Raw genomic sequence first — 6,000 nt, 5'->3', positions numbered from 1 at the left:
TATTACTCGGTCATAACAAAGAATGAAATAGTGCCATTTGCAGCAACATGGATGAACCTAGAGATTATTATACTAAGTGAAGTAAGCCAGCGAAAGACAAATGCCATATGATATCACTTATATGTGGAATCTAAAAGAAAGATACAAATGAATTTATATACAAAACAGAAATAGACACACAGACATAGAAAACAACTTATGGTTACCAAAGGGGAAAGGTGGGGGGAGGGATAAATAGAAGTTTGGAATTAACATACACACACACTATATATATAATAGATAACCAGTAAGGATGTGCCGTAGAGCACAGGGAACTATACTCAATATTTTGTAATAGCCTACAAGGGAAAAGAATCTGAAAAAGAACAGATATATATGTATGTACGTATGTAAAACTGAATCACTTTGCTGAGCACCTTCCGCTAACACAACACTGTAAATCAATATACTTCAATAAAAAATTAAATTAAAAAACTTTTTAAAAAGAAAAGGGAGCTCCTTCCTGAGCTGTGACACCCCCAATTGCAGCGCCCTCACCCCCAGCATCTATCCAGCTGTCAGACCATCCCACTTCTAAACTCCTAATGGACAGTTTGTTCAGGTGGCCAACCCTGGTCCAATCAGATATGGCCAGAGTGGCGGGGTCATGTGGTATAAACTCTGCCACAGAGATCTACCCTGTGGGTGGGCGGTTAAGTTTTTAAAGAATGGGCTTTATAGACACCCCCAAAATGTCTGGCATACACGGATACGGACCTTGTCTTTTGCATTATCCATGAAGAAAATACGCTCGTGTTGGTGAAAAGATGCAAAAGCTATCATAATGGGATGGAGGCCTAGTGTTTCTGAAAATGGCAGCTGTCCTTGACAACCAAACAAAGGAGTCCAGTCTGAAAGAATTGCCTATGAGGGGGTTCACTCAACAGTAAGGAAGAAACAAATTTATCCTGTTTTTAATGGCTCCCACTGCCCTTCCTGATGTTATCAAAATTCCAGAAAGAATCAGTCACCCCCAGGATCACTATGGGACAGGAGGGGTTCTCAACAACCTTCAGTGGCTCCCACTTCCTTGTGTTCCAGTCCTCACCCCACTCACTGTTTTCCCTAATGTTTCACGAGTATCACTCGTGAAACGTATCTCCCTTTACCTAGACAGTACTTTCCATCCCAGCCCATCAGGCCTCCCTAATTCTTAAATAAGTTGGTCCTTCTTACCTCCTTATTAGCCGTGGCACTTTGGGGACATTACTTCACCTTGTTAAGCCTCAGATAGATTACTTCTCTAGAGGTGGGGATGATAACAATACATTCCTCAACTATGACAGTATCTACCCAAAATACGGGCATCTTTCCGATTTAACACACCGATCTCACTTCTAGAAATGATGTGCACGTATATGAAATGACCATCGTGGGGTTATTCATCATACTATTATTTCTCATATAATAAAAATATTGAAAGTGACCCAATTGCCTATCAGTAGGTATCAGTTGAAGAAACCATGGTAAATTCATCTCCTAGACATAATAAGCAAAAAAAGCGACGTACAAAAGAAGTGTGGGTTCATGGTATAATAGGAAATAAATATTTGGTCTTTGTGCCCAGTTTCTGTCACCAAGCTTCTAAAACCTCTGGAATTTCCTATCTTTTCTATACTAATGAGGTAACTCATGGCGGGGTGCAGGGGCCTAGGTATCTTCAGGATGGGGGCTGATGCCAGAAGGACGAAGCCATGATTAAAGGGTTGGAACTTTCAGCCCCATCTCATGACCCCCAGGGAAGCGAGAGGGGCTAGAGGTTGAATTCAACCACCCGTGGCCAGAGATTTAATCAGTTATGCCTCGATAAAAACCCCTACTGGGGTTTGGGAGCTTCTGGATTGGCGAATACATTGATGTGCTGGGGAGGGGGTGGGCTTAGAGAGGGCATGGAAGCTCTGTGCCAGCCTGACACCCCCTCCCCCAACAACCTGTTCTATGCCCCCCTCTTCCATCTGGCTGTTCTTGAGTTACATTCTTTGTCAAAACAAAACAAAAAACCTGTAGTTGCAAACAGAGTGCTTTCCTGAGTTCTGCAAATCATTCTAGTGAGTTATCAGACCTGATGGGGGAGGCAATTTTGTGAGAACAGCCGAACTGTAGTCAGCTGGGCAGAAGTGGGGATCACCTGGGGACCCCTCTTGTGCTGGTATCTGAAATGGGGTTGGTCTCATGGGAACGAGCCCTTGATTTGTGGGATCCGATGCTACCTCCAGGTACCTTGAAATTGAATTGAATTGACACCCAGCTGGTGTCACAGAATTGGAGTATTGGTGTGGAAAAATGACGCATATTCGGTATCAGAAGAAAATCACGCATTTGGACTAAGAAGTGGTGTCCGGAAAGAAAAATCACAGTGTCGGATGCTTTCACATAAGAAAGGAGAGAGGAGCAAGTCTATGTGTTTGGATTTGCCCATATTCTCACAATGGAACAGCGAAAGGGTAGACTAGAAAGTAATAAAAATGACCACCTAGAACAGGGTGGCCAGGGTCAGGGATGGGGACAAGACTTCCCTATATGTAATTTTTTCATAGTTTTAATTTCTCAATCACGTAAGAGTATCACTTGTTAAATGCTTTAATTTACAAAATCTTCGTAAAATTATCACGAGCCTTAATTCCTCACTGTCTTGCCATTAACTAAGTGAGCGCTATGCAGATAGGTGAGGACCAAGTACCAGCCACGTGACCGTGGGCTAATTACCTCTCTGGGTCTCTGTTTTCTTGAGAATCTGTGAGATGAGGACAATGAAAGCACCTATATCATGGAATTAAATATACCGAAGATTTTAAAAGGTGGCACATACTTTGAATAAATGGGAGAAATTAATGTGTGTTTTGGAATCCTCATAGTATCTTGCACAGGGAGAACCCCTACAAACATCTGTGGATTGACTGACTGGAATAAAGCTTTATGGGAAAACTTGCTCCCTGGAAAACCTAAAAGAGTCTTCAAATGACAGGCCTGGATTTTCAATACTAAACTCAGACTCAAAGAAAGAAAGAAAAAGAACATAAAATATGCAGGCAAGGGAACATGAAGAAAATATGTACTTGACATTCTAAAGAAGATGTGATACACACACACACACACACACACACACACACACACACACGCACAATGGAATATTACTCAGCCATGAAAAAGAATGAAATAATGCCATTTGCAGCAACATGGACAGATCTAGAGATGATCATGCTAAGTGAAGTAAGCCAGACGAAGAGAAATATCATACGATATCACTTATATGTGGAACCTAAAAAGAAAATGATACAAAGGAACTAATATACAAAACAGAAACAGAACCACAGACATAGAAAAATATGTAAGGTTACCAAAAGGGAAAGAGGAGGGAGGGATAAATCAGGAGTTTGGGATTAACATATACACACTACTATATATAAAATAGATAACCAACAAGGACCTACTCTATAGCACAGGGAACTCTACTCAATATTTTATAATAACTTCTAAGGGAAAAAATCTGAAAAAGAATATATATATATAATATGTATATGATATATATATATAATGTATAGCTGAATCACTGTGCTATACACCTAAAACTAACACAAAGTTATAAATCAACTATGCTTCAATAAAAAATAGATTTTTTTAAAAGAAATTCTATTAATAGACACTCCAGAGAGACAGACCAGCAGAGCAGCAGTATTGGGGACAGAGCATAACGTCTTCCAGAAACTTTGAAAATAGGAGTTAGGGGGTAGAGATCCTCAGATTGAAAAGTTATACCAAGTACTAATTGGTATACACTGGAGGAAAAAAAAAAAATCCCCACTTAGACACTTGCTACTGAAACTTCAGACCATCAGCAATAAGGAGAAAACTCCTAAAGCACCAGAGAGAAAAGACAAATTACCAAGGCAGGAAGGGCAGTCGGTCTTAGACAAGATTTTCCCCAGCAGTAACCGACATCAGGAGAGAATGACATAACATCTTCAATCAACTGCGGGAATACAGCTGTCAACATAAATTCTATCCCCAGCCAAACTGTCATCTATAAATTCCAACATAAAGACATTTCAGATGGACAAGGACACAGAAAATTCACTACTCATGGAGTTCTCTGTAGCAGGGGTTGGCAAGCGGTAGCCCACTGGCCCACTGACTGTTTTGGCACACAAAGTTTTATTGGAACGCAGCCAAGCCAGTTCATATATTCATATACACATTATCTAGGGTTGCTTTCCAGTTACAACAGCAGAGTAGCTGCCACAGACACTGTATAGTCCAGACAGCCAAGGATATTTACGCTCTGGTTCTTTACAGGAACATTTTGCTGATCCCTGCTCCACAGGACTCAGTATTTACATGTGTATCTATTCATCCAACATATACTTGCTAAGCCTCCGCCGTGTGTGCCAGACCCAACCACGGTAAGATGAAGGATGGCAGGTTCCTGGTCCAGGCAGACGGAAGCTTAGCAAGGGCTGTGCTGGATAGCCACCCCTCTTTTCTGGGAGGTGGAGCCCACAGGTGTGTCTGAAAACAGCAAAACAGAAATCTGTCTCGACAGAGACATCTCAGCCCCCTTTGAATCTCATGTTTCAGACAGGGAGCTGGTATGGTACCCTGAGATAGTTCAAGGGTCACAGAGTTGGCTTTGGTTCCTTGTGTCACGGACCTGGTCATGAATTCCTCATCCCTCTCACTTGCCGTCTGTCCACATCTGCTCTCTCTGACTGTGCCCTGATGCACAGCTGATGCTAGAACAGCCCAAGTTTCCTGGCCTTCCCCCTGCACAGCATCCCACCTGGTCCTTCTCCAAGCCTCTGCTCAGGCTCTGCCCATCACTTGGGGTGCCCCCTTCCTCCATTGCCTGGCTTGGCTTTCTCATCTCCTCCAAGAAGTCTTCCCCACGCCCAGGCTGGGTCAGTACCCGCTTCTTCATCCCGATATACGTTGCATCATAAGCACCTCGGGAGTGCCGTCTATTGTGGCGCTGTGTCCAGGTGGGTTCTCTCTCCACCCCCTTTCTGGGGCTGAGATACATCTAATGCCACGATAGACAAAGGGGACATCTGCTACGAGACTCACTGTGGAGGAAGAGGCGGAAACCCTTGGCTATGAATGCCCCTCATGAAACGAACAGAGAACAGAGCTCTAGGGAAAGACCTGACGTTTCTGCAGGTGGTGCTGTGCGGGGAGCCAATACCGGCCAGCCTGGACCCTGGTGGTTCTTGCCAATCGTGTAGATAAATAGGAATTGATGTAGAGTAGCTCCATGACGGAGGTCTGTTCAAACAAAGACGGGAGAGGAGAAGGGAGGAAGGAAGGAGGGGAGGCAACAAGCTCGTGTTTGACAGACGAACCCCTCCTCCCCGCCCCGGTCCCATGGGATTCTTTCCCTCTGTCACAAATTCTTGATCCCTCTGCCTCTTCCGTTTCTCGCCCACCTCTTGTCATTTACTCAGCGCCTCATTCCGGAATGCTGGAAGGATTAATGAGACACGCGTGGCAGAAGGGTGCTCACGTTTATTCACTCCGGCCCCCCACTGTTATTAATTCTTACAATTTCCCTGCACTAAATACCACTCAGATCTCAACAGTTCTGAGCTTTCCTGCCAGCTAAGAGACAAGAAATCACATATTCAGGTGACGGAAGGACCCAAGTGGATTTATAATGGTGTGAATAACAGGTAGCTTGATTTACTAAAGCTTCGAGATACTTAAGAATTCATATAAAAGGATTTGGGGATTTTGAGAATACATGTCTTCCAGGGGTGGGGATGGGGGTAATTGACTATCCTGACAATTTCTATAAGTCAAATTCTATTACTCTGAGGAACATTCACAGATGTGCTTCCGTGAGAAACTTCTAAGTAAAAATAGGAACTCGGGACTAGTTCAGGGCAAACTTTGAAGACTGTATCTTTGCCTTGTGTGAGTTTAGGATTCAAAAAGTTGTCTATATACTTGTTTCTTTCCACTTGGCCT

This window comes from Delphinapterus leucas, chromosome 15, assembly GCF_059928025.1.
Source record: "Delphinapterus leucas isolate spDelLeu-1000000601 "Yukka" chromosome 15, BTC_Dleu_Yukka2, whole genome shotgun sequence".
In the NCBI taxonomy this organism is placed as follows: domain Eukaryota; kingdom Metazoa; phylum Chordata; class Mammalia; order Artiodactyla; family Monodontidae; genus Delphinapterus; species Delphinapterus leucas.
The sequence above is the reverse complement of the archived record's forward strand: the minus strand, read 5'-3'. Positions refer to the sequence as shown.